The 12,702-nt window shown below is 44.6% G+C and overlaps 1 long non-coding RNA gene across 1 annotated transcript in view; it reads right to left on the bottom strand.

The window, feature by feature from the left end:
* Positions 1-6: 6 nt before the first annotated feature.
* LOC125773311 (uncharacterized) overlaps positions 7-12,702 on the bottom strand; it is a 68,434-nt gene continuing 55,738 nt past the window's right edge. The window contains exons 9-15 of the long non-coding RNA XR_007420026.1: positions 11,589-12,106; positions 11,085-11,336; positions 9,657-10,062; positions 9,321-9,600; positions 7,081-7,486; positions 4,533-4,644; positions 7-738 (exon numbers count right to left, since the gene is read on the bottom strand). This is a non-coding gene — a long non-coding RNA (uncharacterized LOC125773311). The remainder of the gene's footprint in view (positions 739-4,532; positions 4,645-7,080; positions 7,487-9,320; positions 9,601-9,656; positions 10,063-11,084; positions 11,337-11,588; positions 12,107-12,702) is intronic.

Below are 12,702 nucleotides of genomic sequence, written 5' to 3'. Positions count from 1 at the left end.
CAAAATCATCAAGTTTGACCAAAAACAACCATTTTCTACCAACTTTGACCAAAATCATCAAGTTTGACCAAAAACAACCAACTTTGACCAAAATCATCAAGTTTGACCAAAAACAACCAACTTTGACCAAAATCATCAAGTTTGACCAAAAACAACCAACTTTGACCAAAATCATCAAGTTTGACCAAAAACAACCAACTTTGACCTAAATCATCAAGTTTGACCAAAAACAACCAACTTTGACCAAAATCATCAAGTTTGACCAAAAACAACCAACTTTGACCAAAATCATCAAGTTTGACCAAAAACAACCAACTTTGACCAAAATCAGCAAGTTTGACCAAAAACAACAACTTTTGATCAAAAACCACCAATTTCTACCAACTTTGACCAAAATCAGCAAGTTTGACCAAAAACAACCAATTTCTACCAACTTTGACCAAAATCAGCAAGTTTGACCAAAAACAACCAATTTCTACCAACTTTGTCCAAAATCAGCAAGTTTGACCAAAAACAACCAATTTCTACCAAGACCAAGACACCTTAGCCAAGACACATTAGCCAAGACACATTAGAAAATACACCTTAGCCAAGACACTTTAGCCAAGGCACACTAGCCAACACACCTTAGCCAAGACACCTTAGCCAAGACACATTAGCCAAGACACTTTAGCCGAGACACATTAGCCAAGACACTTTAGCCGAGACACATTAGCCAAGACACCTTAGCCAAGACACCTTAGCCAAGACACCATAGCCAAGACACCTTAGCCAAGACACCTTAGCAAAGACACATTAGCCAAGACACATTAGCCAAGACACATTAGCCGAGACACATTAGCCAAGACACCTTAGCCAAGACACCTTAGCCAAGACACATTAGCCAAGACACATTAGCCAAGACACCTTAGCCAAGACACCTTAGCCAAGACACATTAGCCAAGACACATTAGAAAATACACCTTAGCCAAGACACTTTAGCCAAGGCACACTAGCCAACACACCTTAGCCAAGACACCTTAGCCAAGACACATTAGCCAAGACACTTTAGCCGAGACACATTAGCCAAGACACTTTAGCCAAGACACATTAGCCGAGACACCTTAGCCAAGACACATTAGCCAAGACACCTTAGCCAAGACACATTAGCCAAGACACCTTAGCCAAGACACCTTAGCCAAGACACATTAGCCGAGATACCTTAGCCAAGACACCTTAGCCAAGACAAATTAGCCAAGACACATTAGCCAAGACACATTAGCCAAGACACATTAGCCAAGACACATTAGCCAAGACAGATAAGCCGAGACACCTTAGCCAAGACACATTAGCCAAGACACATTAGCCAAGACAGATTAGCCGAGACACCTTAGCCAAGACACATTAGCCAAGACACATTAGCCAAGACACCTTAGCCAAGACACATTAGCCAAGACACATTAGCCGAGACACTCTAGCCAAGACACATTAGCCAAGACACCTTAGCCAAGACACCTTTGCCAAGACACCTTAGCCAAGACACAATAGCCAAGACACCTTAGCCGAGACACATTAGCCAAGACACCTTAGCCAAGACACCTTAGCCAAGACACCTTAGCCAAGACACCTTAGCCAAGACACCTTAGCCAAGACACCTTAGCCAAGACACTTTAGCCGAGACACATTAGCCAAGACACCTTAGCCAAGACACCTTAGCCAAGACACATTAGCCAAGACACATTAGCCAAGACACCTTAGCCAAGACACCTTAGCCAAGACACCTTAGCCAAGACACCTTAGCCAAGACACATTAGCCAAGACGCATTAGCCAAGAAACATTAGCCAAGACACATTAGCCAAGACACATTAGCCAAGACACATTAGCCAAGACACCTTAGCCAAGACACCTTAGTCAAGACACCTTAGCCAAGAAACCTTAGCCAAGACACATTAGCCAAGACACATTAGCCAAGACACATTAGCCAAGACACCTTAGCCAAGACACATTAGCCAAGACACATTAGCCAAGACACATTAGCCAAGACACATTAGCCAAGACACATTAGCCGAGACACATTAGCCAAGACACTTTAGCCAAGACACCTTATCCAAGACACATTAGCCAAGACACCTTAGCCAAGACACATTAGCCAAGACACATTAGCCGGGACACCTTAGCCAAGACACCTTAGCCAAGACACATTAGAAAAGACACATTAGCCAAGACACCTTAGCCAAGACACATTAGCCAAGACACATTAGCCAAGACACATTAGCCTAGACACATTAGCCAAGACACATTAGCCAAGACACATTAGCCAAGACACCTTAGCCAACACACATTAGCCAAGACACCTTAGCCAAGACACCTTAGCCAAGACACATTAGCCAAGACACATTAGCCAAGACACATTAGTTAAGACACTTTAGCCGAGACACATTAGCCAAGACACCTTAGCCAAGACACCTTAGCCAAGACACATTAGCCAAGACACATTAGCCAAGACACCTTAGCCAAGACACCTTAGCCAAGACACCTTAGCCAAGACACATTAGCCAAAACGCATTAGCCAAGACACATTAGCCAAGACACATTAGCCAAGACACCTTATCCAAGACACATTAGCCAAGACACCTTAGCCAAGACACATTAGCCAAGACACATTAGCCAAGACACATTAGCCAAGACACATTAGCCTAGACACATTAGCCAAGACACATTAGCCAAGACACATTAGCCAAGACACATTAGTTAAGACACTTTAGCCGAGACACATTAGTCAAGACACCTTAGCCAAGACACCTTAGCCAAGACACATTAGCCAAGACACATTAGCCAAGACACATTAGCCAAGACACCTTAGCCAAGACACATTAGCCAAGACACATTAGCCAAGACACATTAGCCAAGACACATTAGCCAAGACACATTAGCCGAGACACATTAGCCAAGACACCTTAGCCAAGACACATTAGCCAAGACACATTAGCCAAGACACATTAGCCAAGACACATTAGCCAAGACACATTAGCCTAGACACATTAGCCAAGACACATTAGCCAAGACACATTAGCCAAGACACATTAGTTAAGACACTTTAGCCGAGACACATTAGTCAAGACACCTTAGCCAAGACACCTTAGCCAAGACACATTAGCCAAGACACATTAGCCAAGACACATTAGCCAAGACACCTTAGCCAAGACACATTAGCCAAGACACATTAGCCAAGACACATTAGCCAAGACACATTAGCCAAGACACATTAGCCGAGACACATTAGCCAAGACACTTTAGCCAAGACACCTTATCCAAGACACATTAGACAAGACACCTTAGCCAAGACACATTAGCCAAGACACATTAGCCGGGACACCTTAGTAAAGACACCTTAGCCAAGACACATTAGAAAAGACACATTAGCCAAGACACCTTAGCCAAGACACATTAGCCAAGACACATTAGCCAAGACACATTAGCCAAGACACATTAGCCAAGACACATTAGCCAAGACACATTAGCCAAGACACCTTAGCCAACACACATTAGCCAAGACACCTTAGCCAAGACACCTTAGCCAAGACACATTAGCCAAGACACATTAGCCAAGACACATTAGTTAAGACACATTAGCTGAGACACATAAGCCAAGACACATTAGCCAAGACACCTTAGCCAAGACACATTAGCCATGACACATTAGCCAAGACACATTAGCCAAAACACATTAGCCAAGACACATTAGCCAAGACACATTAGCCAAGACACATTAGCCAAGACACATTAGCCAAGACACCTTAGCCAAGACACATTAGCCAAGACACATTAGCCAAGACACCTTAGCCAAGACACCTTAGCCAAGACACATTAGCCAAGACACATTAGCCAAGACACATTAGCCAAGACACATTAGCCAAGACACCTTAGCCAAGACACATTAGCCAAGACACATTAGGAAAGACACATTAGCCAAGACACATTAGCCAAGACACCTTAGCCAAGACACCTTAGCCAAGACACCTTAGCCAAGACACATTAGCCAAGACACATTAGCCAAGACACATTAGTTAAGACACATTAGCCAAGACACCTTAGCCAACACACATTAGCCAAGACACCTTAGCCAAGACACCTTAGCCAAGACACATTAGCCAAGACACATTAGCCAAGACACATTAGCCAAGACACATTAGCCAAGACACATTAGCCAAGACACATTAGCCAAGACACATTAGCCAAGACACCTTAGCCAAGACACCTTAGCCAAGACACCTTAGCCAAGACACCTTAGCCAAGACACATTAGCCAAGACACATTAGCCAAGACACCTTAGCCAAGACACCTTAGCCAAGACACCTTAGCCAAGACACCTTAGCCAAGACACCTAAGCCAAGACACATTAGCCAAGACACATTAGCCAAGACACCTTAGCCAAGACACCTTAGCCAAGACACATTAGCCAATACACCTTAGCCAAGACACATTAGCCAAGACACATTAGCCAAGACACTTTAGCCGAGACACATTAGCCAAGACACCTTAGCCAAGACACCTTAGCCAAGACACCTTAGCCAAGACACATTAGCCAAGACACATTAGCCAAGACACCTTAGCCAAGACACATTAGCCAAGACACATTAGCCAAGACACCTTAGCCAAGACACCTTAGCCAAGACACCTTAGCCAAGACACCTTAGCCAAGACACCTAAGCCAAGACACATTAGCCAAGACACATTAGCCAAGACACCTTAGCCAAGACACCTTAGCCAAGACACATTAGCCAATACACCTTAGCCAAGACACATTAGCCAAGACACATTAGCCAAGACACTTTAGCCGAGACACATTAGCCAAGACACTTTAGCCGAGACACATTAGCCAAGACACCTTAGCCAAGACACCTTAGCCAAGACACATTAGCCAAGACACATTAGCCAAGACACATTAGTTAAGACACATTAGCCAAGACACCTTAGCCAACACACATTAGCCAAGACACCTTAGCCAAGACACCTTAGCCAAGACACCTTAGCCAAGACACCTTAGCCAAGACACATTAGCCAAGACACATTAGCCAAGACACATTAGTTAAGACACATTAGCCAAGACACCTTAGCCAAAACACATTAGCCAAGACACCTTAGCCAAGACACCTTAGCCAAGACACATAAGCCAAGACACATTAGCCAAGACACCTTAGCCAAGACACCTTAGCCAAGACACATTAGCCAAGACACATTAGCCAAGACACATTAGCCAAGACACATTAGCCAAGACACCTTAGCCAACACACATTAGCCAAGACACCTTAGCCAAGACACATTAGCCAAGACACCTTAGCCAACACACATTAGCCAAGACACCTTAGCCAAGACACCTTAGCCAAGACACCTTAGCCAAGACACCTTAGCCAAGACACATTAGCCAAGACACATTAGCCAAGACACATTAGTTAAGACACATTAGCCAAGACACCTTAGCCAACACACATTAGCCAAGACACCTTAGCCAAGACACCTTAGCCAAGACACATAAGCCAAGACACATTAGCCAAGACACCTTAGCCAAGACACCTTAGCCAAGACACATTAGCCAAGACACATTAGCCAAGACACATTAGCCAAGACACATTAGCCAAGACACATTAGCCAAGACACATTAGCCTAGACACATTAGCCAAGACACCTTAGCCAAGACACCTTAGCCAAGACACCTTAGCCAAGACACCTTAGCCAAGACACATTAGCCAAGACACATTAGCCAAGACACATTAGTTAAGACACATTAGCCAAGACACCTTAGCCAACACACATTAGCCAAGACACCTTAGCCAAGACACCTTAGCCAAGACACATAAGCCAAGACACATTAGCCAAGACACCTTAGCCAAGACACCTTAGCCAAGACACATTAGCCAAGACACCTTAGCCAAGACACCTTAGCCAAGACACTTTAGCCAAGACACCTTAGCCGAGACACATTAGCCAAGACACATTAGCCAAGACACATTAGCCAAGACACATTAGCCAAGACACATTAGCCAAGACACATTAGGAAAGACACATTAGCCAAGACACATTAGCCAAGACACCTTAGCCAAGACACCTTAGCCAAGACACCTTAGCCAAGACACATTAGCCAAGACACATTAGCCAAGACACATTAGTTAAGACACATTAGCCAAGACACCTTAGCCAACACACATTAGCCAAGACACCTTAGCCAAGACACCTTAGCCAAGACACATTAGCCAAGACACATTAGCCAAGACACATTAGCCAAGACACATTAGCCAAGACACATTAGCCAAGACACATTAGCCAAGACACATTAGCCAAGACACCTTAGCCAAGACACCTTAGCCAAGACACCTTAGCCAAGACACCTTAGCCAAGACACATTAGCCAAGACACATTAGCCAAGACACCTTAGCCAAGACACCTTAGCCAAGACACCTTAGCCAAGACACCTTAGCCAAGACACCTAAGCCAAGACACATTAGCCAAGACACATTAGCCAAGACACCTTAGCCAAGACACCTTAGCCAAGACACATTAGCCAATACACCTTAGCCAAGACACATTAGCCAAGACACATTAGCCAAGACACTTTAGCCGAGACACATTAGCCAAGACACCTTAGCCAAGACACCTTAGCCAAGACACCTTAGCCAAGACACATAAGCCAAGACACATTAGCCAAGACACATTAGTTAAGACACATTAGCCAAGACACCTTAGCCAACACACATTAGCCAAGACACCTTAGCCAAGACACCTTAGCCAAGACACATTAGCCAAGACACATTAGCCAAGACACATTAGCCAAGACACATTAGCCAAGACACATTAGCCTAGACACATTAGCCAAGACACATTAGCCAAGACACATTAGCCAAGACACCTTAGCCAACACATATTAGCCAAGACACCTTAGCCAAGACACCTTAGCCAAGACACATTAGCCAAGACACATTAGCCTAGACACATTAGTTAAGACACATTAGCCAAGACACATTAGCCAAACCACATTAGCCAAGACACCTTAGCCAAGACACATTAGCCAAGACACATTAGCCAAGACACCTTAGCCAAGACACATTAGCCAAGACACATTAGCCAAAACACCTTAGCCAAGACACCTTAGCCAAGACACATTAGCCAAGACACATTAGCCAAGACACATTAGCCAAGACACATTAGCCAAGACACCTTAGCCAAGACACATTAGCCAAGACACATTAGCCAAGACACATTAGCCAAGACACCTTAGCCAAGACACCTTAGCCAAGACACATTAGCCAAGACACATTAGCCAAGACACATTAGTTAAGACACATTAGCCAAGACACATAAGCCAAGACACATTAGCCAAGACACATTAGCCAAGACACATTAGCCAAAACACATTAGCCAAGACACATTAGCCAAGACACATTAGCCAAGACACATTAGCCAAGACACATTAGCCAAGACACATTAGCCAAGACACATTAGCCAAGACACCTTAGCCAAGACACCTTAGCCAAGACACCTTAGCCAAGACACCTTAGCCAAGACACCTTAGCCAAGACACTTTAGCCGAGACACATTAGCCAAGACACCTTAGCCAAGACACCTTAGCCAAGACACATTAGCCAAGACACCTTAGCCAAGACACCTTAGCCAAGACACCTTAGCCAAGACACCTTAGCCAAGACACAATAGCCAAGACACCTTAGCCGAGACACATTAGCCAAGACACCTTAGCCAAGACACCTTAGCCAAGACACCTTAGCCAAGACACCTTAGCCAAGACACCTTAGCCAAGACACCTTAGCCAAGACACTTTAGCCGAGACACATTAGCCAAGACACCTTAGCCAAGACACCTTAGCCAAGACACATTAGCCAAGACACATTAGAAAATACACCTTAGCCAAGACACTTTAGCCAAGGCACACTAGCCAACACACCTTAGCCAAGACACCTTAGCCAAGACACATTAGCCAAGACACTTTAGCCGAGACACATTAGCCAAGACACTTTAGCCAAGACACATTAGCCGAGACACCTTAGCCAAGACACATTAGCCAAGACACCTTAGCCAAGACACCTTAGCCAAGACACATTAGCCAAGACACATTAGCCAAGACACCTTAGCCAAGACACCTTAGCCAAGACACATTAGCCAAGACACCTTAGCCAAGACACCTAAGCCAAGACACATTAGCCAAGACACATTAGCCAAGACACCTTAGCCAAGACACCTTAGCCAAGACACATTAGCCAATACACCTTAGCCAAGACACATTAGCCAAGACACATTAGCCAAGACACATTAGCCTAGACACATTAGCCAAGACACATTAGCCAAGACACATTAGCCAAGACACCTTAGCCAACACACATTAGCCAAGACACCTTAGCCAAGACACCTTAGCCAAGACACATTAGCCAAGACACATTAGCCAAGACACATTAGTTAAGACACTTTAGCCGAGACACATTAGCCAAGACACCTTAGCCAAGACACCTTAGCCAAGACACATTAGCCAAGACACATTAGCCAAGACACCTTAGCCAAGACACCTTAGCCAAGACACCTTAGCCAAGACACCTTAGCCAAGACACATTAGCCAAGACGCATTAGCCAAGACACATTAGCCAAGACACATTAGCCAAGACACATTAGCCAAGACACATTAGCCAAGACACCTTATCCAAGACACATTAGCCAAGACACCTTAGCCAAGACACATTAGCCAAGACACATTAGCCAAGACACATTAGCCAAGACACCTTAGCCAAGACACCTTAGCCAAGACACATTAGCCAAGACACCTTAGCCAAGACACCTAAGCCAAGACACATTAGCCAAGACACATTAGCCAAGACACCTTAGCCAAGACACCTTAGCCAAGACACATTAGCCAATACACCTTAGCCAAGACACATTAGCCAAGACACATTAGCCAAGACACATTAGCCTAGACACATTAGCCAAGACACATTAGCCAAGACACATTAGCCAAGACACCTTAGCCAACACACATTAGCCAAGACACCTTAGCCAAGACACCTTAGCAGAGACACATTAGCCAAGACACATTAGCCAAGACACTTTAGTAAAGACACTTTAGCCGAGACACATTAGCCAAGACACCTTAGCCAAGACACCTTAGCCAAGACACATTAGCCAAGACACATTAGCCAAGACACCTTAGCCAAGACACCTTAGCCAAGACACCTTAGCCAAGACACCTTAGCCAAGACACATTAGCCAAGACGCATTAGCCAAGACACATTAGCCAAGACACATTAGCCAAGACACATTAGCCAAGACACATTAGCCAAGACACATTAGCCAAGACACATTAGCCAAGACACATTAGCCAAAACACATTAGCCAAGACACCTTAGCCAAGACACATTAGCCAAGACACATTAGCCAAGACACCTTAGCCAAGACACCTTAGCCAAGACACCTTAGCCAAGACACATTAGCCAAGACACATTAGCCAAGACACATTAGTTAAGACACATTAGCCAAGACACATAAGCCAAGACACATTAGCCAAGACACATTAGGAAAGACACATTAGCCAAGACACATTAGCCAAGACACCTTAGCCAAGACACCTTAGCCAAGACACCTTAGCCAAGACACATTAGCCAAGACACATTAGCCAAGACACATTAGCCAAGACACATTAGCCAAGACACATAAGCCAAGACACATTAGCCAAGACACCTAAGCCAAGACACATTAGCCATGACACATTAGCCAAGACACATTAGCCAAAACACATTAGCCAAGACACATTAGCCAAGACACATTAGCCAAGACACATTAGCCAAGACACATTAGCCAAGACACATTAGTTAAGACACATTAGCCAAGACACATAAGCCAAGACACATTAGCCAAGACACATTAGCCGAGACACATTAGCCAAGACACTTTAGCCAAGACACCTTATCCAAGACACATTAGCCAAGACACCTTAGCCAAGACACATTAGCCAAGACACATTAGCCGGGACACCTTAGCCAAGACACCTTAGCCAAGACACATTAGAAAAGACACATTAGCCAAGACACCTTAGCCAAGACACATTAGCCAAGACACATTAGCCAAGACACATTAGCCTAGACACATTAGCCAAGACACATTAGCCAAGACACATTAGCCAAGACACCTTAGCCAACACACATTAGCCAAGACACCTTAGCCAAGACACCTTAGCCAAGACACATTAGCCAAGACACATTAGCCAAGACACATTAGTTAAGACACCTTAGCCGAGACACATTAGCCAAGACACCTAAGCCAAGACACCTTAGCCAAGACACATTAGCCAAGACACATTAGCCAAGACACATTAGCCAAGACACCTTAGCCAAGACACATTAGCCAAGACACATTAGCCAAGACACATTAGCCTAGACACATTAGCCAAGACACATTAGCCAAGACACATTAGCCAAGACACCTTAGCCAACACACATTAGCCAAGACACCTTAGCCAAGACACCTTAGCCAAGACACATTAGCCAAGACACATTAGCCAAGACACTTTAGCCAAGACACCTTATCCAAGACACATTAGCCAAGACACCTTAGCCAAGACACATTAGCCAAGACACATTAGCCGGGACACCTTAGCCAAGACACCTTAGCCAAGACACATTAGAAAAGACACATTAGCCAAGACACCTTAGCCAAGACACATTAGCCAAGACACATTAGCCAAGACACATTAGCCTAGACACATTAGCCAAGACACATTAGCCAAGACACATTAGCCAAGACACCTTAGCCAACACACATTAGCCAAGACACCTTAGCCAAGACACCTTACCCAAGACACCTTAGCCAAGACACATTAGCCAAGACACATTAGTTAAGACACTTTAGCCGAGACACATTAGCCAAGACACCTTAGCCAAGACACCTTAGCCAAGACACATTAGCCAAGACACATTAGCCAAGACACCTTAGCCAAGACACCTTAGCCAAGACACCTTAGCCAAGACACATTAGCCAAAACGCATTAGCCAAGACACATTAGCCAAGACACATTAGCCAAGACACCTTATCCAAGACACATTAGCCAAGACACCTTAGCCAAGACACATTAGCCAAGACACATTAGCCAAGACACATTAGCCAAGACACATTAGCCAAGACACATTAGTTAAGACACATTAGCCTAGACACATAAGCCAAGACACATTAGCCAAGACACCTTAGCCAAGACACATTAGCCATGACACATTAGCCAAGACACATTAGCCAAAACACATTAGCCAAGACACATTAGCCAAGACACATTAGCCAAGACACATTAGCCAAGACACATTAGCCAAGACACCTTAGCCAACACACATTAGCCAAGACACCTTAGCCAAGACACCTTAGCCAAGACACATTAGCCAAGACACATTAGCCAAGACACATTAGTTAAGACACTTTAGCCGAGACACATTAGCCAAGACACCTTAGCCAAGACACCTTAGCCAAGACACATTAGCCAAGACACCTTAGCCAACACACATTAGCCAAGACACCTTAGCCAAGACACCTTAGCCAAGACACATTAGCCAAGACACATTAGCCAAGACACATTAGCCAAGACACATTAGCCAAGACACATTAGCCAAGACACATTAGCCAAGACACATTAGCCAAGACACATTAGCCGAGACACATTAGCCAAGACACATTAGCCAAGACACATTAGCCAAGACACATTAGTTAAGACACATTAGCCTAGACACATAAGCCAAGACACATTAGCCAAGACACCTTAGCCAAGACACATTAGCCATGACACATTAGCCAAGACACATTAGCCAAAACACATTAGCCAAGACACATTAGCCAAGACACATTAGCCGAGACACATTAGCCAAGACACATTAGCCAAGACACATTAGCCAAGACACATTAGCCAAGACACATTAGCCGAGACACATTAGCCAAGACACTTTAGCCAAGACACCTTATCCAAGACACATTAGCCAAGACACCTTAGCCAAGACACATTAGCCAAGACACATTAGCCGGGACACCTTAGCCAAGACACCTTAGCCAAGACACCTTAGCCAAGACACATTAGCCAAGACACCTTAGCCAAGACACCTTAGCCAAGACACCTTAGCCAAGACACCTTATCCAAGACACATTAGCCAAGACACCTTAGCCAAGACACATTAGCCAAGACACATTAGCCGGGACACCTTAGCCAAGACACCTTAGCCAAGACACATTAGAAAAGACACATTAGCCAAGACACCTTAGCCAAGACACATTAGCCAAGACACATTAGCCAAGACACATTAGCCTAGACACATTAGCCAAGACACATTAGCCAAGACACATTAGCCAAGACACCTTAGCCAACACACATTAGCCAAGACACCTTAGCCAAGACACCTTAGCCAAGACACATTAGCCAAGACACATTAGCCAAGACACATTAGTTAAGACACATTAGCCTAGACACATAAGCCAAGACACATTAGCCAAGACACCTTAGCCAAGACACATTAGCCATGACACATTAGCCAAGACACATTAGCCAAAACACATTAGCCAAGACACATTAGCCAAGACACATTAGCCAAGACACATTAGCCAAGACACCTTAGCCAAGACACATTAGCCAAGACACATTAGCCAAGACACCTTAGCCAAGACACCTTAGCCAAGACACATTAGCCAAGACACATTAGGAA

Source organism: Anopheles funestus (genome assembly GCF_943734845.2).
Source record: "Anopheles funestus chromosome X unlocalized genomic scaffold, idAnoFuneDA-416_04 X_unloc_29, whole genome shotgun sequence".
Classification (NCBI taxonomy): domain Eukaryota; kingdom Metazoa; phylum Arthropoda; class Insecta; order Diptera; family Culicidae; genus Anopheles; species Anopheles funestus.
This window is presented reverse-complemented; position numbering and strand designations above follow the sequence as displayed.